The sequence below is a fragment of the Phyllobates terribilis genome, unplaced genomic scaffold (genome assembly GCF_046119375.1).
Source record: "Phyllobates terribilis strain yellow unplaced genomic scaffold, ASM4611937v1 Scaffold_500__1_contigs__length_1315687, whole genome shotgun sequence".
In the NCBI taxonomy this organism is placed as follows: Eukaryota; Metazoa; Chordata; class Amphibia; order Anura; family Dendrobatidae; genus Phyllobates; species Phyllobates terribilis.
The window spans coordinates 1,225,156-1,251,507 of NW_027363260.1; the positions used below are offsets into that span (position 1 = coordinate 1,225,156).

A 26,352-nucleotide genomic window follows, 5' to 3' on the forward strand; every position below is an offset into this window, starting at 1 on the left:
GCTTTCCCACCTACAAAGAATGGAGAGGTCTGTAATTTTTATCGCAGGTAGACTTCAACTGTGAGAGGCAGAATCTTGAAAAAAAATCCAGAAAATCACATTGTATGGTTATTACATAATTAATTTGCATTTTATTGCATGAAATAAGAATTTGATAGAAAAGAAAAACCAAAATTAACATTTGGTACAGAAACCTTTGTTGGCAATTAGAGTGGTTAGACGTTTCCTGTAGTTCTTGGCCAGCTTTGCACACACTGCAGCAGGGATTTTGGCCCACTCCTCCATACAGATCTGCTCCAGATCTTTCTGGTTTCGGGGCTGTCGATGCACAACATTTTCAGTTGCCTCCAAAGATTTTCTATTGGGTTCAGGTCTCGAGACTGGCTAGGCCAGTCCAGGACTTTGAAATGCTTCTTACGGAGCCACTCCTTAGTTGCCCTGTCTGTGTATTTAAGGTCATTGTCATGCTGGAAGACCCAGCTACGACCCATCTTCAATACTCTTACTGAGGGAATTAGGTTGTTGGGCAAAATCTCGAGATACATGACCCCATCCTCCCTTTAATAAGGTGCAGTCTTCCTATCCTCTTTGCCGAAAAGCACCCGCAAAGTATGATGTTTCCCCCCATGCTTCACAGTTGCGACGGTATTCTTGGGGTTGTACTCATCCTTCTTCTTCCAAACACGGCGAGGGGAGTTGATTCCAAAAAGTTCTATTTTGGTCTCATCTGATACACATGACCTTCTCCCATGCCTCCTCTGGATCATCCAGATGGTCACTGCCGAACTTCAAACAGGCCTGGACATGTGCTGGTGTGAGCAGGGGAACCTTGGGTGCCCTGCAGGATTTTAATCCATGACATCATGGTGTGTTACTAACGGTAATGTTTGTTACTGTGTTCCCAGCTCTCTTCAGATGATTGACCAGGTCCTACCATGTAGTTCTGGACGAATTCCAGACCTTTCTCAGAATCATCCTTACCGCACGAGGCGAAATGTAGCATGGAGCCTCAGGCTGAGGAAGATTGACAGTCATCTTGTATTTGTTCCATTTTCTGATAATAAATAATCTACATGCTAAAAAAATATGTTTGTTTCGCCGTGGCTGCATGTCTCATGGCTGTTAGACACCTACAACACATACAGGGATTGCCTAACAAACAGGCAATCCCTGCATATGTTTTGGATGTCTAACAGCCACGAGACATGAAGTCATGGTAATGCGAACATGTTTTTAGAGTACGCCAAAGATACTCAGTTAGCACCAAAGCATGCTTGGATAACCCCTTATCCGACCACGTTCGCGCATCACTAATAATTGTGCCAACAATTGTTGCCCTCTCACCAAGCTGCTCGCAAATTGTCCTGTAGCCCATCTCAGCCTTGTGTAGGTCTACAATTTTGTCCCTGGTGTCCTTACACAACTCTTTGGTCTTGGCCATGGGGGAGAGTTTGGAGTCTGATTGATTGAGTGTGTGGACAGGTGTCTTTTATACATGTAACAAAGGAGCAATTAATATAGGTAAGAAGAGAAGAGTAGGAGGGCTTCTTAAGGAAAAATTAACAGGTCTGTGAGAGCCAGAATTCTTGCAGGTTGGTAGATGATCAATTACTTATTTCATGCAATAAAATGTAATTTAATTATTTAAAAATCATACAATGTGATATTCAGTTTTTTATTTTTAGATTCTTCCACAGTTGATGTGTACCTACAATAAATATTAGAGACCTCTCCATTCTTTGTAGGTGGGAAAACTGGCAAAATAGTCAGTATGTCAAATACTTATTTTCCACACTGTATATACAGTATATGTACACTTTGGGTCACTTCCATCTACAATAGCCCATAGTATATTCCTAAATGGTCAAATTTGACCACTAATACATAATTAGAGACACAAAAGGATCACCACACTTGTTAATTACTAAATAGTATATGTGGGAAATAACTGATAACACAATTCTGATATAGAAGCTCAGATTAGTGATGAGCGAGCATACTCGCAAGTACTCGGTACTCGCCCGAGCATCTCAGTACTCGAGATGCTTGGAGCTCGCTGAGTACTTGCGAGATGCTCGGGCGGATGCTCGGGTCCCCTCCCTGCATGTTTGGCTCTCTTTACAGAGCCAATGAACATGCAGGGATAGCTTATCACTCACTGTAATGCCGCAGCCATGTTGGTTGTGGCATTACAGTGATTGGCTGGCCGCACAGCGTCATCAGGTCTATATCAGACCTGGCGCCGCTGTACTCGTCAGTCTACTCCGCAATCAGGCAGAGTAGGGAGAGGTACTGCTGAGCTAGGGAGAGATTCGCTTGTTTATTAGGTAGTGTAGGTAGAACAGATCCAAACATATGCATCTCAACAAACAGTCGTGAGGACTAATCCATCTTCAGAGATATCAGGCAGGCAGTGTACATAGGCAGGCAGGCAGTGTATATAGCAGACTGCAGTGCATATAGCACAAGAGGCTCCATTCCAATTCTGCCTTCTGCTGCTGTTAGATATTTCTATACAAAGGCCCAGGTCTCAGGGGCCAGGAATACTTTTTTTTTGGATCTTAATCCTCATTATTTGCTTAAAAAGCAATCCAGAGAACACAGTTTTTCTGCGACATTTGCTTGTTGGCACTGCAGAATACAGCCAGGTCCTTTCAATAATACAGTGCTAAAAATCCAGCTATTTAAAACTGTATTTTCTCCGTCACACGGATCATATATACGTTTTCAGAAAATACTACCATTTCTGGCCTCCATTAAAAATTTGTTTCAGTGTGTCAGCGAAGTGTTTGACACCGGTTTGCTGTTTAAAATAGTTACCTACAGGCCAGGTATTTAAAACTGTGGTTTCTCCGTCACATAGATCACATATAACTTCGCTCCAAATTCAGCCATTTGTAGTGAGTGTGGAAGATATTGGCCTCCATTTAAAATGGGCAAGGTGCGTGGCAAGGGACGGGGAACTGGGCGTAATGGTGATGGTGCATGCAGAGGCCGAGGCCGTGGGCAAGCTGAAATTGTGCCACAACAAACACCCATATCTTCTCGCCTGTCCTTCCTGTACCAATGCCTAGGGGACCACAGCACACCACTATTGAACCCAGAGCAGTGTCAAAAGGTTGTTGGTTGAATAGCAGATAATGCCGAGTGCCTGGAGACAACAGATCCCACACTTGGACACTCCGAAGAGCTGTTCACTTTTCCATTTATAGATTCGGGTCTCTTGCCCAGTCCACTTGAGAGGGGCAAGAGGAGATCACATGTAGCGATGCCCAAATATTTGAGCAGCCACGGTCACACGAAGGCGACAAGTGTCACAAGAGGTGGACGATGAGGAGACACAATTGCCAGAAATTCAAAAGGAGGACCAGGGTGCGGAAGTGGAAGAGCGAGGACAGCAGGACACAGGGGGAGGGAGGCAGAGCATGCCAACAGGCAGGAAGAAGTAGTGTGGTGGCCGCAGACAGAAGGCAGGCAAACGTTCACCGTAACACCAACACGAAGGAAGTTGCCAGTACAACTGTTAGGTCTTCCCGAGTCTGGTTGTTTTTTAAAGACTCTGCCGATAACCACACAAAGGCCATTTGCACCACCTACCAGGCCAGCATCAGCATCAGGGATGGCAAAACTACCAGCCTGACCACCGCCACCATGATCAGGCACATGGCAGCAAAGCACCCGACTTTGCGGGCCGAACTCCAGGGTCCAGGAAGAGTGTCTGCGGGTGGCACCACCGCTTCTTCCACTGTTGTGCATGCAAGCCAATCACCTGTCCATGGTGCATGCTAAGATGCCTCCTGCCCTGCACCTGTAATTGCACACTCTCAAGTAGCAGGGTCAGGAAGCATGTCCACATCCTTGTACCAGCGCAGCGTTCAGTTGTGCATACCCCAGTCCTTAAAACGCAAGAGCAAATACGCAGCCAACGCCCCACAGGCCACTCTACTAAATTCCCACATTTCGTGACTGTTTGCGTTCGAAATGTTGCCTTTTAGGCTCATGGAGACAGAAGCATTCAGCAATCTGATGGCGGTGGCCGTCCCTAGTTCCCCAGCCGCCACTATTTCTCCCGGCGTGCTGTCCCCGCATTACACAAGCACGTGTCCCAAAACATTAGCCGTGCCCTCAATAATGCAGTTACCGTGAAAGTCCTCCTAACCAGGGACACATGGACAAGTGCTCGTGGGCAGGGAACGGTACATCTTGCTGACGGCACACTGGGTTAACATAGTGGAAGCCGGGACCCAGTCGGACCTTGGGATGGAACACGTCCTCCCGACGCCTCAGATTGCGGCCTTTAGGTCAATCAGGGTTGCCCCCACAGTCTACAGCTCCTGCATCTCAGCCTCCATTTCCGAAATGACCACATCAGTCACAAGCTGGAAGCACTGCCTCGGCCAAGCGGCAACAGGCTGTGCTGAAGCGAATATGCTTAGGTGACAAACAATGCTGAGTTGTGGACCGCTCTGAAAGAGCAGGCAGATCTTTGGCTCACACCGCTGAACCTACAGCCAGGCATAGTCGTGTGTGACAATGGCCGGAACCTAGTGGCGGCTCTGAGGCAAGGCAAACTCACACACGTACCATGCCTGGCCCATGTGCTTAACCTCGTGGTTCAGCGGTTTCTCAAATCCTACCCGGAGCTTCCGGATCAGCTTTTTAAAATACGCCGCCGGTGTGCCCATTTTAGAAAGTCACCTACAGCTTCCGCAGCCCTTGCCGTGTTTCAGCAGCGTTTGCAGCTTCCGGCTCACAGACTGGTGTGTGATGTCCCCACAGTGCAGATGCTGGGAAGGATTTGTGAGCAGAAGAGGGCAGTTGTTGAGAACCAGCATCAACAAGGCCGTCTATATTTAGTTCAGACTCCACACATAAGACCTCAGGAGTGGACATGGATGTGAGACATATGTACCATCCTCCAAAACTTTGATGACTCCAACAAGATGGTGAGCGGTGATGAAGCCATAATTAGCATCACCATCCTGCTTCTCTGTCTTCTGAAACGCTCTCTGCTCACAATCAAAGAGGATGCATTGCAAGTGGAGAACAATGAGATGGAGCAAGGAACCATACATGGTGATTACACACAGCCCAGCCTCATCTCATCCCAACGTGGATTGGGTGACAATGAGGAAGAGGAGTAGGAGGAGGAAGAACAGGCGCTAGTTTCCTGCGCTATAGACGGTACTACCTGCACAACTGTAATACCATCTGTTCAGCGTGGATGGCCTGAGGACAGAGAGGAGGAGGAGGTGGAGAGCATGGTCAGTCGTCCTCTTGGTGAGGACACGGAAGTCTTGCCTGTTAGCAGTCTGGCACGCATGGCTGAGTTTATGTTACGTTGCCTTTCCCATGACCCTCGCGTTCTCAAAATTTTGTGTGACAGTCATTACTGGTTGGTGACACTTCCAGACCCACGCTACAAGGAGAACTTTATATCTCTTATTCCTGAGGCGGACAGGTCTACAAAAATGTGGCAGTACCAGAAGGCCCTTGTTGCGGAACTATTAAAAAAATTCCCATCTGAAAACGATGACGGCAGAGGTCACAGTTCGTTGGACAACCAAGGACTACAGGTGAGAGAGACACAACTCCAATCCAGCAGAGGCAGGGGAACACTGTAAAAGTTCTGGGAAAATTTTCTCAGCCCATCCCATCGCACAGGCCCTGAGGCGCGGGGTACTTTCACAAGGGGTGCAAAGTTTGGGAAGATGCTGAGGGAGTACCTTGCCGACCGTACCAACGTCCTCTGTGATTCCTCTGTGCCTTATTATTATTTGGCATCCAAGCTGCATATGTGAAATGAAATGGCTCTCTTCGTCTTGGAGCTACAGTGGTGGCCAAAAGTATTGGCACCCCTTCAATTCTGTCAGATAATACTCAGTTTCTTCCTGAAAATGATTGCAATCACAAATTCTTTGGTCTTATTATCTTCATTTAATTTGCTTGCAAGGAAAAAACACAAAAGAGAATGAAGCAAAAATCAAATCATTGATCATTTCACACAAAACTCCAAAAATGGGCCAGACAAAAGTATTGGCACCCTCAGCCTAATACTTGGTTGCACAACCTTTAGCCAAAATAACTGCGAACAACCGCTTCCGGTAACCATCAATGAGTTTCTTACAATGCTCTGCTGGAATTGTAGACCATTCTTCTTTGGCAAACTGCTCCAGGTCCCTGATATTTGAAGGGTGCCTTCTCCAAACTGCCATTTTGAGATCTCTCCACAGGTGTTCTATGGGATTCAGGTCTGGACTCATTGCTGGCCACCTTAGAAGTCTCCAGTGCTTTCTCTCAAACCATTTTATAGTGCTTTTGGAAGTGTGTTTTGGGTCATTGTCCTGCTGGAAGACCCATGACCTCTGAGGGAGACCCAGCTTTCTCACACTGGGCCCTACATGCTGCAAAATATGTTGGTAGTCTTCAGAATTCATAATGCCATGCACACGGTCAAGCAGTCCAGTGCCAGAGACAGCTAAGCAACCACAAAACATCAGGGAACCTCCGCCATTTTTGACTGTTAGGGACCGTGTTCTTTTCTTTGAATGCCTCTTATTTTTTCCTGTACACTCTATGTTGATTCTTTTTGCCAAAAAGCTCTACTTTTGTCTCATCTGACCAGAGAAAATTCTTCCAAAACATTTTAGGCTTTCTCAGGTAAGTTTTGGCAAACTCCAGCCTGGCTTTTTTTATGTCTCGGGGTAAGAAGTGGGGTCTTCCTGGGTATCCTACCATACAGTCCCTTTTCAATCAGATGCCGACGGATAGTACGGGTTGACACTGTTGTACCCTCGGACTGCAGGGCAGCTTGAACTTGTTTGGATGTTAGTCGAGGTTCTTTATCCACCATCCGCACAATCTTGCGTTGAAATTTCTCGTCAATTTTTCTTTTCCGTCCACATCTAGGGAGGTTAGCCACAGTGCCATGGGCTTTAAACTTCTTGATGACACTGCACACGGAAGACACAGGAACATTCAGGTCTTTGGAGATGGACTTGTAGACTTGAGATTGCTCATGCTTCCTCACAATTTGGTTTCTCAAGTCCTCAGACAGTTCTTTGGTCTTCTTTCTTTTCTCCATGCTCAATGTGGTACACACAAGGACACAGGACAGAGGTTGAGTCAACTTTAATCCATGTTAACTGGCTGCAAGTGTGATTTAGTTATGGCCAACACCTGTTAGGTGCCACAGGTAAGTTACAGGTGCTGTTAATTACATGAATTAGAGAAGCATCACATGATTTTTCAAACAGTGCCAATACTTTTGTCCACCCCTTTTTTAGGTTTGGTGTGGAATTGTATCCAATTTGGCTTTAGGACAATTCTTTTTGTGTTTTTTCATTGAAGACAAATTAAATGAAGATAATAATACCAAAGAATGTGATTGCAATCATTTTCAGGAAGAAGCTGAGTATTATCTGACAGAATTGCAGGGGTGCCAATACTTTTGGCCACCACTGTAGCATTTTATCTGAGAGGGTTTTTAGTGCCTCTGGTGGAATTATAACTGATAAGCGCATCCGCCTGACAACTGAAAATGCTGACAGGCTGACTCTTATAAAAATGAACAAGGGCTGGATTGGGCCAGACTTCTCAACACCACCGAATGATAGCAGCGTAACATAAACTCAAATCCAGTGTCTTTTTTGGGAGATGCATTCCTATGCACCTCTTCACACCCACACATGGGTATACGCTTCCTGATTTGGGCTATTTGCTCTTGTCCTCCTCCTTATCCTCATCCTCCACCAACATATTACCAGGGTGAGCGTGGTCCATGATGCAACACCCACATAATTTTTTTTGAAGGGTGTTTATGATGCCCGTAAAAAAAATTTTTTATACAGTATGTTCATGTAAACCCCCCAGGGATAAATGTTTGTCAGCCCATACACTTAGTACATGGGCATTACAAGTATAGGAGACCTGCTCCTTTCTAATGGTAACATTTTTTTATGAGGCCCTCCTCCACATCTCTTCCAAAGGGCATTGGAGTGCCTCCAAATTTTTGGCAACCCTTGCATTCACTGCATAGGCAAACGCAATGGAAGACCCACTTCCTAATAATGGGATCATTGTTTTCAGGAGGCCCTCTGACCTCCACATCTCTTCCAAGGGGCATTGGAGTGCCTCCAAATTTTTGGCAACCCTTGCATTCACTGCATGGGCAAAAACAAGGGAAGACTCACTTTCTAATAATGGGAGCATTGTTTTCAGGAGGTCCTCTGACCTCCATGTCTCTTCCAAGGGGCATTGAAGTGCCTCCAAATTTTTGGAAACCCTTGCATTCACTGCATAGGCAAACACAATGGGAGACCAACTTTCTAATAATGGGAGCATTGTTTTCAGGAGGCCCTCCTCTAAGTCTCTTCAAAGGGGTATTGGGGTGCGTCCAAATTTTCAAAGGGATATTGGGGTGCGTCCAAATTTTGGGCAGCCCTGCCACTCACTGCATATGCAATAACAGTATAGGAGACCCACTCTTTAGTAATGGGAACAACAAAGCATAGCCGGCTAATGGTTCTCTAAGAATAGTGAGGGCCGATTGCTGGCCCTTTAAGAATAGTAAAGGTCGCCTGATGGCCCTATAAAAATAGGCTTTGTGACTTTCAGAGTCCCTCCTTCATAAATGAAACAGGATGTGTCTGATCATGTCTCACACACCACATGGCCAGATAAGGTTGTAAAATGTTAAAATGACATTTCCTGGTGAAAGCATTTGTCACGATTCAAAAGCACTACGTGTGAAGATAGCCTATAAGGTGGAGGAGTATTTTTGGTTTTGGTTATTTATTTTGCCTTATATACAAGTCATTACCCTGGAAAGGATGTTCATTAACATAAATCCCAGGAAAATCCATTTTGTTTTTGTATGTTTTATTGTGAGTCCGTAAAAGTGGCGTAATAACTCTGACAACATTGTTGACAGCAGTGACCTGGGTGTCAGAAATGCTTCCAGGGGTCTTCCCATGCCATTTGAGCACTGTTCCCATCGATTTGGGCAATTTTTAGTCCCTCTTGGGGAGACACTGGAAAAAAGCTCGAGTTTCCCATAGACTTACACCGCGTGCAGAATTATTAGGCAAATGAGTATTTTGATCACATGATACTTTTTATACATGTTGTCCTACTCTAAGCTGCATAGGCTTGAGAGCCAACTACCAATTAAGTAAATCTGGTGATGAGCATCTCTGTAATGAGGAGGGGTGTTGACTAATGACATCAACACTCTATATAAGGTGTGCTTAATTATTAGTTAACTTCCTTTCCGTTGGCAAAATGGGTCAGAAGAGAGATTTGACGGGCTCTGAAAAGTCCAAAATTGTGAGATGTCTTGCAGAGGGATGCAGTAGTCTTGAAATTTCCAAACTTTTGAAGCGTGATCAGAGAACAATCAAGCGTTTCATGGCAAATAGCCAACAGGGTCGCAAGAAGCGTGTTGCCAAAAAAGGCGCAAAATAACTGTCCATGAATTGAGGAAAATCAAGCGTGAAGCTGCCAAGATGCCATTCGCCACCAGTTTTGCCATATTTCAGAGCTGCAACGTTACTGGAGTATCAAAAAGCACAAGGTGTGCGATACTCAGGGACATGGCCAAGGTAAGGAAGGCTGAAAAACGACCACCTTTGAACAAGAAACATAAGATAAAACGTCAAGAATGGGTCAAGAAATATCTTAAGACTGATTTTTCAAAGGTTTTATGGACTGATGAAATGAGAGTGACTCTTGATGGGCCAGAGCCTGGATCAATAAAGGGCAGAGAGCTCCACTCCGACTCAGACGCCAGCAAGGTGGAGGTGGGGTACTGGTATGGGCTGGTATCATCAAAGATGAACTTGTGGGACCTTTTAGGGTTGAGGATGGAGTGAAGCTCAACTCCCAGACCTACTGCCAGTTTCTGGAAGACAACTTCTTCAAGCAGTGGTAAGTAAGAAGTCGGTATCGTTCAGGAAAAACATTATTTTCATGCAGGACAATGCTCCATCACATGCATCCAACTACTCCACAGCGTGGCTGGCCAGTAAAGGTCTAAAAGAAGAAAAAATAATGACATGGCTGCCTTGTTCACCTGATCTGAACGCCATAGAGAACCTGTGGTCCATCATAAAATGTGAGACCTACAGGAAGGGAAAACAGTACACCTCTCGGAACAGTGTCTGGGAGGCTGTGGTGACTGCTGCACGCAATGTTGATCGAAAACAGATCAAGCAACTGACAGAATCTATGAAAGGAAGGCTGTTGAGTGTCATCATAAAGAAAGGTTGCTATATTGATCACTAATTTTTTTGGCTTTTGTTTTTGCATGTCAGAAATGTTTATTTCTAAATTTTGTGCACTGATATTGGTTTACCTGGTGAAAATAAACAAGTGAGATGGGATTATATTTGGTTTTTATTAAGTTGCCTAATAATTCTGCACAGTAAGGCTGGGTGCCCACATAGCGTTTTTCAAGCGTTTATGCTGCGGAATTTCCGCAGCATAAATGCTTGTGAAACGCTAGGTAATCCGCACCCCATGGTCCCCAAGGGGATTCCGCATGTTCTATGCACATGCTGCGGATTTTTCCGCAGCGTTTATGCTGCGTTCAAAAATCCGCAGCATGTCATTTAATTTTGCGGAAGCGCAGCGGAACTCCCGCCATTGACTTGCATTGAGACACATAGAAAACGCGACTGTACATTTGTACAAGCGGCTTCTATGCGTCTCTATGTGCGGATGGTACCCAGTTCTGGAGGAGAGATGACTCTCATCCAGACCTGGGTACCATTGTACCTGTGAAAAAGGAATAAAATAACAAATAAAGTTTATACTCACCTTTCCGAAGGCTTCTCTCTGAATGCCGACATCGCTGAAGGACCTGCGGTGACGTCACAGTCATGTGACCGCAGGTCCTTCACCGCTCTGTCTCGCGATATGCCGGCATCCAGGAAGCAGACAGGAACGAGCGCTGCAGCCACGCCGGGGCCTCGGGGGTGAGTATAGTTTTATTTGTTTTAATTTTTACGGTTCACACTGTATAAATCCATGCTATTTGCATGGATTTATACAGTGTGACCTAGTTGTCAAGCACTTTCCAAGTGATGCTATCGCCTGGAAAGCGCTCGTCAATCTGCATGCGTTTTTTCAGCCAGGGAGATGCAGAAATGCTGCAGAAATTTTCTACTTCATTTCTACATCGTGGGCACATAGCCTAATAGTTACCTGCATAAACAGATATCCTCCTAAAATAGCTAAATCTAAAAAAAAAACACTCCAACTTCCAAAAATATTAAGCTTGGATATTTATGAGTCTTTTCGGTTGATTGAGAACATAGTTGTTGATCAATAATAAAAATAATCCTCTAAAATACAACTTGCCTAATAATTCTGCACAGTGTACATTGGGCTCGTTGCTCAGGTCGGGCACCTGAGCATTCCAATGTGCTTGACCCGAGCATCGGGCACCCGAGCATTTTAGGGCTCGCCCATCACTAGCTCAGATATCTCGATGAAGTACAACTATATGTGAACCCCATTCACAGGGAACTGAGTAGCAATGGGTAGAGTATAAAATCCAAAAATGTAATCCAGAATGGAACTGTATTCATACAAAACAGGCATAGGAAATTTTGCTTATTGAGTCCCTTAGGGGCTATTGGATTCAGTATGGAAATCCACTCATTTTCCTTTTTTGAGGATACATCTGTTGTGATCACTACCTCTCAAATTGGGCTTAAACACCTCAATGATACAAAAGAAGGTCTCCGGTTTCACCTCGATGTATACTGTTCAGGTGTCTCGCTAATGAGGTGTCCCAACCATTGCATATATATCGACCAAATGCTCCCCCACTCTCCTTCCAGACTCCCTCTAAGTCGTGCCTACATAATCTAGGGGGCAGGTGCATGTGGCCATATATATAAGTCCTGAAGTTTTACAGTTGCAATAATCCCTTAAAAAAGGTATTACCCATGGAGAAATTCAAGAAAGATTTACATGGTCTCATGCAATTACATGTGCAACATTCTCCACATCTAAAGAAACCGCAGACTCTTCTATCCAGCCAAGTCCACTTGAGTGCAGGTTTTTAGTAGAAACTATTCACTAAACGGCCCCTAATTGTACTGACCCTTTCTGGAAGTTATTGTGGGAGTAGATCCCACAGCACCCTCAGGTCTGGGTCGGCCGCAAGTATATCCCAGTGTTTTCTGAGGATATTAAAGAAGTGGTCACTCTTATTGTCATAACTTCCTATTACTCGTGTTATGCCATCTTTTTCTTGGTGTCTTGGTTAGGTATGGAGGAGTGTCTGTCTCTCCCGCTTTTCTGCAAACTATCATGAGGAATACCCTTTTCCCTGAATCTGGTGTTCATGTCTATTGCCTGTATATTAAAATCTGTGACATTAGAACAGTTCCTTCTCAACAATAAAAATTGGCTCTTGGGAATTCCTTTTTTTAGGAGGAGGGAGTGGTGGCTATCCCACTTTCATAGACCATAAATAGACCATTAATGCTTGAAGGTTTATGGTAGATGAGTGTCCCTAGGGTCCCATCCAGTTTTTTCTTCATTAGTACATCCAGGAAAGGCAAAGGGTTATAATTAACCTCCAATGTAAATCTCAGGCCGACTCTATTGATGAGTTCTCTGACAAATTCAATAAATTGTTCACTCGTCCCTGACCAGATGATAAAAATGTTGTCAATATATCTATACCATACCCCAATATATGGCTGCCATCACTTATGATCATCCCTGAATATTGTGGATTCCTCCCACCAGTCCAGGAATAATTTAGCATACGACGGGGCACAAGGGCTCCCCATCGCAGTACCCCTGAGCTGGTGGAAGTATTTCCTGTCAAAAAGAAAGAAGTTATGAGTAAGAGTCAATTTTAGAAGATCCTCCATGAAGTCATTATGTCTGCTACACTCTATTGATCACAATTTCAAGAAACGTCTTGCTCCTCTGATACCATCCTCATGCGGTATATTACTGTACAAAGCCTCGATATCTAGTAAGGCCTGCTCCCCTACATGCATGTATACATGCTCGAGGGTCTACATGTAGGGGAGCAGGCAAAGGGAAAACCAATTCCAGAAGGATTATTCCAACTGTAAAACCTCAGGTGGTACTGGGGGAACATTACACTGTGTGGGGGCATCATACATACTGCATAAGGGGCATAATGGGGGCATTACACTGTGGGGGGCATCATACATCCTGCATAAGGGGCATAATGGGGGCATTACACTGTGTGGGGGCATCATACATACTGTATAAGGGGCATAACACTGTGTGGGGGCATCATACATCCTGCATAAGGGGCATAATGGGGGCATTACACTGTGTGGGGGCATCATACATTCTGCATAAGGGGCATAATGGGGGCATTACACTGTGTGGGGGCATCATACATCCTGCATAAGGGGCATAATGGGGGCGTATAGTGTGTGGGGGCATCATACATCCTGCATAAGGGGCATAATGGGGGCATTACACTGTGTGGGGGCATCATACATCCTGCATAAGGGACATAATGGGGGCATTACACTGTGTGGGGGCATCATACATCCTGCATAAGGGACATAATGGGGGCATTACACTGTGTGGGAGCATCATACATACTGCATAAGGGGCATAATGGGGCATTACACTGTGTGGGGGCATCATACATCCTGCATAAGGGGCATTACACTGTGTGGGGGGCATCATACATACTGCATAAGGGGCATAATGGGGCATTACACTGTGGGGGGCATCATACATACCTCCTGCATAAGGGGCATAATGGGGGCATTACACTGTGTGGGGGCATCATACATACCTCCTGCATAAGGGGCATAATGGGGGCATTACACTGTGTGGGGGCATCATACATCCTGCATAAGGGGCATTACACTGTGTGGGGGCATCATAAATCATGCATAAGGGGCATAATGGGGGCATTACACTGTGTGGGGGGATCATACATACATCCTGCATAAGGGGCATTACACTGTGTGGGGGCATCTTACATACTGCATAAGGGGCATAATGGGGGCATTACACTGTGGGGGGCATCATACATACATCCTGCATAAGGGGCATAATGGGGGCATTACACTGTGGGGGCATCATACATACTGCATAAGGGGCATAATGGGGGCATTACACTGTGTGGGGGCATCATACATCCTGCATAAGGGGCATAATGGGGGCATTACACTGTGTGGGGGCATCATACATCCTGCATAAGGGGCATAATGGGGGCATTACACTGTGGGGCAGTAAAGGGGTCCTGTACTATGAGAGCAATACGTTTCCTCCCTTCCTGTCTCCATAGTTGGGTCGTATGTATCTATTACAGGAAACAGAACAAAACCCTTATGATTCTTATAAAGGGGCAACACAAGACCCCAAAAAAGTCTCCGTGCTGAAGGGGTTAATGCCCCCTGCGCCCAGTAATGGGGTCTCCACATACCTCCACCTGCAGAGCCGCCACCACATATATGGCTGCTCTGTGCGCACAGGAGCTGTGATGAGGTCACAGGAGGGGAGGAGTCAGAGGTCACATGATCAGGGGCCTCAGTGGATGCAGGACTCTGCTGTGCTGGTTGTCATGGTGCTGGATGAGCTGAAGTTTATGTGTGGGGTCAGGAGGGGTTTACAGTGTGGATGTAGCAGAGCCGCGTGTGTACGAGATGTACGGAGCAGAGCCGCGTGTGTACGAGGTGTACGGAGCAGAGCCGCGTGTGTACGAGGTGTACGGAGCAGAGCCGCGTGTGTACGAGGTGTACGGAGCAGAGCCGCGTGTGTACGAGGTGTACGGAGCAGAGCCGCGTGTGTACGAGGTGTACGGAGCAGAGCCGTGTGTGTACGAGGTGTACGGAGCGGAGCCGCGTGTGTGCGAGGTGTACGGAGCGGAGCCGCGTGTGTCCAAGGTGTACGGAGCAGAGCCGCGTGTGTACGAGGTGTACGGAGCAGAGCCGTGTGTGTACGAGGTGTACGGAGCGGAGCCGCGTGTGTGCGAGGTGTACGGAGCGGAGCCGCGTGTGTACGAGGTGTACGGAGCAGAGCCGCGTGTGTACGAGGTGTACGGAGCGGAGCCGCGTGTGTCCGAGGTGTACGGAGCAGAGCCGCGTGTGTCCGAGGTGTACGGAGCAGAGCCGCGTGTGTCCGAGGTGTACAGAGCAGAGCCGCGTGTGTCCGAGATGTACGGAGCGGAGCCGCGTGTGTACGAGGTGTACGGAGCAGAGCCGCGCGTGTACGAGGTGTACGGAGCAGAGCCGCGTGTGTACGAGGTGTACGGAGCAGAGCCGCGTGTGTACGAGGTGTACGGAGCAGAGCCGCGTGTGTACGAGGTGTACGGAGCGGAGCCGCGTGTGTACGAGGTGTACGGAGCAGAGCCGCGTGTGTACGAGGTGTACGGAGCGGAGCCACATGTGTACGAGGTTTACGGAGCAGAGCCGTGTGTACGAGGAGCACAGAGTGTGTACGCATAGCTCCCAACCGTCCCGTATTCTGCAGGACTGTCCTGTCACTACGGTTCTATTTATACTCACCTCTCTGGTGTTGGGGTGTAGCTCTTCCTCCTTGGGGGCAGGCCACTCACTGGTCAGTGAATAAATTACATTATATTACACTCCCCTCTTCCTTTCATGAACAGTGAACCGAACAGAATGGTATAACATTAATAGCATCTTAAATGCTAGGGATACTCCCAACTGGACACATCTCCTAAAAGCTCCATGTGCCCCTTAGAACAGGTAGATGAGATGTCCTCCCATTGTTGTTCCAATGAGACATCTTGAAACTCAAATGCCGGAAAAACCTGAACACGAAGACCCCTAGGGATCAGTCCTTTAACAATGTAACGTTCCAAGAAGGCCTTATTCCACCAAAGGCGGATCTTTTTATTATGTAGGTCTTTTAGTTTAAATATCAAATCATCACTCTCCCTTGTATTTAAAATCACAGTGGATTCCTCCCCAAAGACCTTATTTAGTTGGGTGAGCCAGGTCTGCTCACGCTTTTTGTGATCCATGTGTTCGGACCCAGATGCTGTGAAAAGACACAGAATTAACCAGACATGAACATGAACAGTGAACCGAACAGAATGGTATAACATTAATAGCATCTTAAATGCTAGGGATACTCCCAACTGGACACATCTCCTATAAATGAATGGAGTATAAATCCCACAAGACAAAAAAATTACTAAAATATAAATTTTATTAAATTGCAATATAAAAAGAGAGACACACACAATTTGCTTAAAACAGTAAATAGATCCCTGGGGTAAGAATCACACGAAATCAGTTTGGCAAATAGATCTGGGTTCAGATGGTGTCATTAAGGAAATATAGAAAGTATATATGGAGACAGGCACTAAAGAGATATATCGCAAGTCCTCAGTCCACAGCAACAAAATCTATATGTGTAGGATATCAAGGTCCAAACATATGAAAAAGGTAAGCCACACTATGCTAATTCTGAGAAAAACATACATTATAAATATATGTGGCAAGGAACATCATCCTCCTTCAAATGAAATAAAGGATAGTGTAAGCTGTACATAATAGACTATCCCATAAAGTTATATGCCATAGAATTAATACAAATTATATGATACAAACTCCTAAATGACTCACCCATCTGTGTAGTAACCCCTATGCCGTACTGAGGCCCCGACACGCGTTTCGCGTGTTGCTTCTTCTGGAGGCTGTGATAGAGCGTGTGGATCGCCATTTTTAAATGCCCAGGATAATTAGGATACCGGCGTCAATGCCGGTGTATGCGGCGCGTGCGAGAGTTAACGCCCCCCCGAGACGCGTCATATCCGGCCATTTCCTGTCGGGGCCGTGGGCCGGAACAATGCGTTCCAGTGACGTCAAAGGCCCACCTCCCCATCATACGGAAGCCTTAATGACGCGACGGGCCGGGGCGGGCCTGCGCACGCGCAGCTCAGCAGTAGACAACGTAGGAAGGGAATAGCAACTGGGCAAGTATAATAATACATACAGGCTATGCACTCGGTGACAGTATATATCGCACAACGTGAACACCCATTGTGTATACCATCAAGACATACGGAAATGAAAATAGCCATCATAAGTTATCCATCCATAATATTCTAATACCCACATCTCATAATCCAAAAAATTAATTAAATACAAATATATATATCTTCTGTATCTTCAATGGGACTTTTTAGTGTAGATCATAATATATTGATGGTATCCAGGATTTGACATGTAGGGGATTCATTTCGTCCATATTAAAAGGAATATGTCCAGATAAAGTTGAAATCAGTCCAATTATGGTCCGAGTATGTACCCAAAAAGCAAATATACTAAAAAAAAAAAACAATGAAACAAATAATAATTTAAAATCCACACATAAAAAAGGGAGAGAGAAGAAAACAAAAAAGATGACAAAAAAAAAGATCAATCTACAAATAAGGAGCAAAACTATTGAGCTCATTGAGACCCCTAGGGGTCACAGTATCCAGGACAGCTATCCAGCGGCACTCCAGCTGCGCCAAAATGCGCTTGCGATCCCCACCCCAACTACCGAGGTGTATCTGATCAATGCCTCTAAATTTGAGGCAAGAGGGGTCACAATTGTGGCGCAGCTTGAAGTGCCGCGGGACAGTCTTCAGTAACGTTAAATCAGAGACCTCACGTGCCGCCAGTATGGCTCGCATGTGTTCTCTCACTCGAACCCGAAATTCCCTAGATGTAAGCCCCACATAACTCAAATTGCAGGAACATTGGGCCATATAAATAATATGCGTGGAGCTACAGGAAATATGACGGGTAATCTTAAAGTTCCGTGCGCCATCCGTGGATGAAAATGTCATGGCCCTCTCTATATTCCTGCAAGCCAAGCAGGAACCACACGGATAGCAACCCCACTTTGGTTTTCCAACTCCAAACAAAGTAGTTGAAGGGGCGACATAGTGGCTTCTTACCAAAGAGTCTTTTAAACTTTTACCCCGCCTTGCTGTCATTAATGGTCTCTCAGGTAAGATTTGATTAAGTGTCGGTTCCGTTTTTAATATGGGCCAGTGTCTAGATAAGATCTCACGTATTTCCCACCACCGGTTATTATAGGTAGAAATAAATCTAATGGGAGAGTCTCTCTCCTCCTGTTTCTTTGTTGTATTTACTAGGAGGGAGACTCGTGGAGTCCTCCTTGCACGTCTATAGCCCCTTTTGATACTTCGTGCACTGTATCCACGGTCCCGAAATCTATGGTTAAGGTCCCGAGCCTGAGCCTCAAAAGCCACCTCTGAAGAGCAAATGCGTTTCATTCTTAGATATTGTCCTACAGGGATGGCTCGGATGGTAGATGAAGTATGTGCTGAAGTAGCATGCAACAAAGAATTGACCGATGTCTCCTTACGGAAGACATCGGTCTCCATCCTGCCATCCTGCTGGACAATAATCTTAATGTCCAAGAATTCAATTTCACTCCGATTGTGCTTATATGTAAGTTTGATGTTCCGATCATTATGATTTAAGGAGGAGATAAACTCATGTAGCTCAGGCTCGGGACCCTGCCAAATAGAAAAAATATCATCAATATATCTATACCAGCACTGCGCATGGGAGGCGGCGCCCACCCCATCCTCGAAAATCTCCCTCTCCCAAAAGCCGAGGAAGAGATTAGCGTACGATGGGGCACACGCCGCGCCCATCGCAGTGCCGCGTTTCTGAAGAAAAAACCTATCTTTAAAAATGAAAAAATTATGAGTCAATATAAATTGTAGTAATTCCATCAACAGTGCACGAAGTGGGGCATTTAAATCACTAGACTCCAGGAAGAACTCAACGGCTCGTAAGCCATCCTCATGACCTATGCTCGTATAAAGTGACTCCACATCAATAGCCACCAGGGTCATATCCGTATCCAAATGCAAACCCTCTATTTTCCTCAGGACGTCACAAGTGTCCCTGACATAGGAGGGCAGCGTCTCCACCAGTGGATGAAGATAATGTTCAATGAACTTACAAACTGGATCACACAGCCCTCCAATGCCAGAGACAATGGGACGCCCTGGGGGGTCCGTAAGGTTCTTATGGACCTTAGGTAGCAAATAAAATGTTGGGGTCACTGGAAATTTAGTGCGTAGGCCATCAAAGATCTTTTTAGGAATAATACCCTGCTCATAAGCTCGTTCCAGAATATCAAGAAGTTCAGCCATAAAGGTTGTTAATGGATTATTAGATAGAGAGATATAGGAGGCTCTGTCCCGAAGTTGTCTGAAAGCCTCCTTCTCATATTTCGCGACTGGCCAGATCACAACGTTCCCTCCCTTGTCTGCCGGTTTAAATACCACGTCTCTCATAGATTGGAGTTCTCTGAGTGCTTTTCTCTGTTCTAATGTGAGGTTGTCATTCCTCAAGTTTCCAGAGAGTTTTCTCAGGTCATTACTCACCATTTTATTAAAAATTTCAATCTGGGGACAAAGAGAGAAGGGAGGGAAAGTGGTAGATCTGGCTAGGGCAGTGGTGGGAAAAGTACCTGAGGAGGCCGGAGTACTCTCTCTCTCCAATTCTTCCAATATGGATAAAGCCTCTCTCTCTTGAGTCGTATCCAGTAACTGACATGTTGGTTTGGTATGTAATTTGCGTAATAGCACCTTCCTGAGGAAAAGTTGTAAATCCTTTAGTGCTGAAAAAAAGTTATAATTATTAGTCGGAACAAAGGTTAAACCCAATGACAGTACTTCATTTTGGCTTTCTGAGAGGGTATGAGCAGAGAGATTAATTACCTCTAAATTGTTAGTTCTCAATTTTTTCTCCAAAGATTGTGGGGGGGTTATTTTCCTTTTAGAGTTATGTTTCCCCTTCCACTGACCATGGTGCGCACTGCTGCTCCCAGCCTGCATTCCCTTTGGTGCTTCTTCCTCCATAGATGATAGGGAGGAGATTGAGTTCCACCGATTCCCCGGCCTTGTCTTATTGTGGGTTTTTCTACCTCTCCATCTGTAGACCTGTTTTTGTTTAAAGTCTGCAAGATCTCTTTGGTACTTCTTAGTTTTGGAAGCCACTATGTCTTTTTCCCATTTCACAAATTCCCTATCAAGATCCTGATTAAATTGATTTAGGGCCTCAGGGGTTAACTTAGTGGATAATGAGTCCTGGAGTTGAGTAATCTCCAACTCAATGCCATGTAAGGACTGTTCATTAGATCTAATTAAAAGCTCCATGTGCCCCTTAGAACAGGTAGATGAGATGTCCTCCCATTGTTGTTCCAATGAGACATCTTGAAACTCAAATGCCGGAAAAACCTGAACACGAAGACCCCTAGGGATCAGTCCTTTAACAATGTAACGTTCCAAGAAGGCCTTATTCCACCAAAGGCGGATCTTTTTATTATGTAGGTCTTTTAGTTTAAATATCAAATCATCACTCTCCCTTGTATTTAAAATCACAGTGGATTCCTCCCCAAAGACCTTATTTAGTTGGGTGAGCCAGGTCTGCTCACGCTTTTTGTGATCCATGTGTTCGGACCCAGATGCTGTGAAAAGACACAGAATTAACCAGACATGAACAGTGAACCGAACAGAATGGTATAACATTAATAGCATCTTAAATGCTAGGGATACTCCCAACTGGACACATCTCCTATAAATGAATGGAGTATAAATCCCACAAGACAAAAAAATTACTAAAATATAAATTTTATTAAATTGCAATATAAAAAGAGAGACACACACAATTTGCTTAAAACAGTAAATAGATCACTGGGGTAAGAATCACACGAAATCAGTTTGGCAAATAGATCTGGGTTCAGATGGTGTCATTAAGGAAATATAGAAAGTATATATGGAGACAGGCACTAAAGAGATATATCGCAAGTCCTCAGTCCACAGCAACAAAATCTATATGTGTAGGATATCAAGGTCCAAACATATGAAAAAGGTAAGCCACACTATGCTAATTCTGAGAAAAACATACATTATAAATATATGTGGCAAGGAACATCATCCTCCTTCAAATGAAATAAAGGATAGTGTAAGCTGTACATAATAGACTATCCCATAAAGTTATATGCCATAGAATTAATACAAATTATATGATACAAACTCCTAAATGACTCACCCATCTGTGTAGTAACCCCTATGCCGTACTGAGGCCCCGACACGCGTTTCGCGTGTTGCTTCTTCTGGAGGCTGTGATAGAGCGTGTGGATCGCCATTTTTAAATGCCCAGGATAATTAGGATACCGGTGTCAATGCCGGTGTATGCGGCGCGTGCGAGAGTTAACGCCCCCCCGAGACGCGTCATATCCGGCCATTTCCTGTCGGGGCCGTGGGCATCTCATCTACCTGTTCTAAGGGGCACATGGAGCTTTTAATTAGATCTAATGAACAGTCCTTACATGGCATTGAGTTGGAGATTACTCAACTCCAGGACTCATTATCCACTAAGTTAACCCCTGAGGCCCTAAATCAATTTAATCAGGATCTTGATAGGGAATTTGTGAAATGGGAAAAAGACATAGTGGCTTCCAAAACTAAGGAGTACCAAAGAGATCTTGCAGACTTTAAACAAAAACAGGTCTACAGATGGAGAGGTAGAAAAACCCACAATAAGACAAGGCCGGGGAATCGGTGGAACTCAATCTCCTCCCTATCATCTATGGAGGAAGAAGCACCAAAGGGAATGCAGGCTGGGAGCAGCAGTGCGCACCATGGTCAGTGGAAGGGGAAACATAACTCTAAAAGGAAAATAACCCCCCCACAATCTTTGGAGAAAAAATTGAGAACTAACAATTTAGAGGTAATTAATCTCTCTGCTCATACCCTCTGAGAAAGCCAAAATGAAGTACTGTCATTGGGTTTAACCTTTGTTCCGACTAATAATTATAACTTTTTTTCAGCACTAAAGGATTTACAACTTTTCCTCAGGAAGGTGCTATTACGCAAATTACATACCAAACCAACATGTCAGTTACTGGATACGACTCAAGAGAGAGAGGCTTTATCCATATTGGAAGAATTGGAGAGAGAGAGTACTCCGGCCTCCTCAGGTACTTTTCCCACCACTGCCCTAGCCAGATCTACCACTTTCCCTCCCTTCTCTCTTTGTCCCCAGATTGAAATTTTTAATAAAATGGTGAGTAATGACCTGAGAAAACTCTCTGGAAACTTGAGGAATGACAACCTCACATTAGAACAGAGAAAAGCACTCAGAGAACTCCAATCTATGAGAGACGTGGTATTTAAACCGGCAGACAAGGGAGGGAACGTTGTGATCTGGCCAGTCGCGAAATATGAGAAGGAGGCTTTCAGACAACTTCGGGACAGAGCCTCCTATATCTCTCTATCTAATAATCCATTAACAACCTTTATGGCTGAACTTCTTGATATTCTGGAACGAGCTTATGAGCAGGGTATTATTCCTAAAAAGATCTTTGATGGCCTACGCACTAAATTTCCAGTGACCCCAACATTTTATTTGCTACCTAAGGTCCATAAGAACCTTACGGACCCCCCAGGGCGTCCCATTGTCTCTGGCATTGGAGGGCTGTGTGATCCAGTTTGTAAGTTCATTGAACATTATCTTCATCCACTGGTGGAGACGCTGCCCTCCTATGTCAGGGACACTTGTGACGTCCTGAGGAAAATAGAGGGTTTGCATTTGGATACGGATATGACCCTGGTGGCTATTGATGTGGAGTCACTTTATACGAGCATAGGTCATGAGGATGGCTTACGAGCCGTTGAGTTCTTCCTGGAGTCTAGTGATTTAAATGCCCCACTTCGTGCACTGTTGATGGAATTACTACAATTTATATTGACTCATAATTTTTTCATTTTTAAAGATAGGTTTTTTCTTCAGAAACGCGGCACTGCGATGGGCGCGGCGTGTGCCCCATCGTACGCTAATCTCTTCCTCGGCTTTTGGGAGAGGGAGATTTTCGAGGATGGGGTGGGCGCCGCCTCCCATGCGCAGTGCTGGTATAGATATATTGATGATATTTTTTCTATTTGGCAGGGTCCCGAGCCTGAGCTACATGAGTTTATCTCCTCCTTAAATCATAATGATCGGAACATCAAACTTACATATAAGCACAATCGGAGTGAAATTGAATTCTTGGACATTAAGATTATTGTCCAGCAGGATGGCAGGATGGAGACCGATGTCTTCCGTAAGGAGACATCGGTCAATTCTTTGTTGCATGCTACTTCAGCACATACTTCATCTACCATCCGAGCCATCCCTGTAGGACAATATCTAAGAATGAAACGCATTTGCTCTTCAGAGGTGGCTTTTGAGGCTCAGGCTCGGGACCTTAACCATAGATTTCGGGACCGTGGATACAGTGCACGAAGTATCAAAAGGGGCTATAGACGTGCAAGGAGGACTCCACGAGTCTCCCTCCTAGTAAATACAACAAAGAAACAGGAGGAGAGAGACTCTCCCATTAGATTTATTTCTACCTATAATAACCGGTGGTGGGAAATACGTGAGATCTTATCTAGACACTGGCCCATATTAAAAACGGAACCGACACTTAATCAAATCTTACCTGAGAGACCATTAATGACAGCAAGGCGGGGTAAAAGTTTAAAAGACTCTTTGGTAAGAAGCCACTATGTCGCCCCTTCAACTACTTTGTTTGGAGTTGGAAAACCAAAGTGGGGTTGCTATCCGTGTGGTTCCTGCTTGGCTTGCAGGAATATAGAGAGGGCCATGACATTTTCATCCACGGATGGCGCATGGAACTTTAAGATTACCCGTCATATTTCCTGTAGCTCCACGCATATTATTTATATGGCCCAATGTTCCTGCAATTTGAGTTATGTGGGGCTTACATCTAGGGAATTTCGGGTTCGAGTGAGAGAACACGTGCGAGCCATACTGGCGGCACGTGAGGTCTCTGATTTAACGTTACTGAAGACTGTCCCGCGGCACTTCAAGCTGCGCCACAATTGTGACCCCTCTTGCCTCAAATTTAGAGGCATTGATCAGATACACCTCGGTAGTCGGGGTGGGGATCGCAAGCGCATTTTGGCGCAGCTGGAGTGCCGCTGGATAGCGGTCCTGGATACTGTGACCCCTAGGGGTCTCAATGAGCTCAATAGTTTTGCTCCTTATTTGTAGATTGATCTTTTTTTTTGTCATCTTTTTTGTTTTCTTCTCTCTCCCTTTTTTATGTGTGGATTTTAAATTATTATTTGTTTCATTGTTTTTTTTTTTTAGTATATTTGCTTTTTGGGTACATACTCGGACCATAATTGGACTGATTTCAACTTTATCTGGACATATTCCTTTTAATATGGACGAAATGAATCCCCTACATGTCAAATCCTGGATACCATCAATATATTATGATCTACACTAAAAAGTCCCATTGAAGATACAGAAGATATATATATTTGTATTTAATTAATTTTTTGGATTATGAGATGTGGGTATTAGAATATTATGGATGGATAACTTATGATGGCTATTTTCATTTCCGTATGTCTTGATGGTATACACAATGGGTGTTCACGTTGTGCGATATATACTGTCACCGAGTGCATAGCCTGTATGTATTATTATACTTGCCCAGTTGCTATTCCCTTCCTACGTTGTCTACTGCTGAGCTGCGCATGCGCAGGCCCGCCCCGGCCCGTCGCGTCATTAAGGCTTCCGTATGATGGGGAGGTGGGCCTTTGACGTCACTGGAACGCATTGTTCCGGCCCACGGCCCCGACAGGAAATGGCCGGATATGACGCGTCTCGGGGGGGCGTTAACTCTCGCACGCGCCGCATACACCGGCATTGACACCGGTATCCTAATTATCCTGGGCATTTAAAAATGGCGATCCACACGCTCTATCACAGCCTCCAGAAGAAGCAACACGCGAAACGCGTGTCGGGGCCTCAGTACGGCATAGGGGTTACTACACAGATGGGTGAGTCATTTAGGAGTTTGTATCATATAATTTGTATTAATTCTATGGCATATAACTTTATGGGATAGTCTATTATGTACAGCTTACACTATCCTTTATTTCATTTGAAGGAGGATGATGTTCCTTGCCACATATATTTATAATGTATGTTTTTCTCAGAATTAGCATAGTGTGGCTTACCTTTTTCATATGTTTGGACCTTGATATCCTACACATATAGATTTTGTTGCTGTGGACTGAGGACTTGCGATATATCTCTTTAGTGCCTGTCTCCATATATACTTTCTATATTTCCTTAATGACACCATCTGAACCCAGATCTATTTGCCAAACTGATTTCGTGTGATTCTTACCCCAGGGATCTATTTACTGTTTTAAGCAAATTGTGTGTGTCTCTCTTTTTATATTGCAATTTAATAAAATTTATATTTTAGTAATTTTTTTGTCTTGTGGGATTTATACTCCATTCATTTATAGGAGATGTCCCCTCTTCCTTTGCCTGCTGTGGCCTCTGCTGGGACTCAGACCTACATCTCAGTAGTCAGAGGCTTTATCTCTAACCACTGAGCTACAGCTCTCAATGGTGAACAGAGGAGGATTTCGTTAACTCTAGATTGCAGGCAATGCATTGTAGAGTCAAAAAAGCACAGACAGTACAGAAGCTGAGTATGCATCTCCATAGAAATACATTGTATATAGCAATGTATTTTTATGGTGCCTGTATACTGAGGTGAAGAAAATGATTTTTTGACCCTCTAAACAAAAGTAGAAAATTTGTGAACAATTACAAAAATATATATTTTTCTGGGAGTCCCTGGGTCTTGAATCCACAACCTTAATACATTATAGCCACAGCGGCCCCAGCTGAGCCACCAGCTCTAATGAAATCATTGCGACTCCGCTTGTAAATGAGGGAACAAAAACTAATCCTCAGGTCCCAACGAGAGATGAGCAGGACGCACAGATGACGTTGCGCTGCCCTGAAAGATAAGAGACTCCCGGTCTCCCGTCCACAGGTAGCACTGACCTGGACACTGGACCAGAGACTCAGGAATCCATCCGCTCATCTCTAGTCCCAACTGTCCGGAATACAGTGGACAGTCCTGGATTTGGGTCTACACACTGCAGTCTCGGCCATCTGGCTGAATTTCCCTCGCTGTTAGCGCCCCTCTGACAACTGCTCCTGCCAGCGGAAAAAGATACTAGTAAATGGGTGTCGATTGGGTTGTGGCCAGAGGCGTGGCCAAAATTTTCCTGTTTCTGATCTTCACGAGTTGGGAGGTATGCCTGTACGAGGTGTTCGGAGCGGAGCCGCGCATGTACGAGGTGTACGGAGCAGAGCCGCGTGTGTACGAGGTGTACGGAGCAGAGCCGCTCGTGTACGAGGTGTACGGAGTGGAGCTGTGTGTGTACGAGGTGTACGGAGCGGAGCCGTGTATGTACGAGGTGTACGGAGCGGAGCCGCG

The 26,352-nt window shown here is 45.1% G+C and overlaps 1 protein-coding gene across 4 annotated transcripts in view; it reads right to left on the bottom strand.

Annotated features, from left to right (window-relative positions):
* The window catches only part of LOC141230949 (uncharacterized), a 45,253-nt gene that overhangs the window by 18,329 nt on the left and 572 nt on the right, over window positions 1-26,352 (bottom strand). For 2 of the 4 annotated variants that reach the window (XM_073667648.1, XM_073667643.1), the window contains exon 1: window positions 14,447-14,531. The exons of 1 other annotated variant lie outside the window; for it this stretch is intronic. The gene's annotated coding sequence lies outside the window, so the exon portion shown is untranslated. Of the gene's footprint in view, window positions 1-14,446; window positions 14,532-26,352 lie in introns of those variants that run through there. One more of the 4 variants, XM_073667646.1, reaches the window with a different exon arrangement.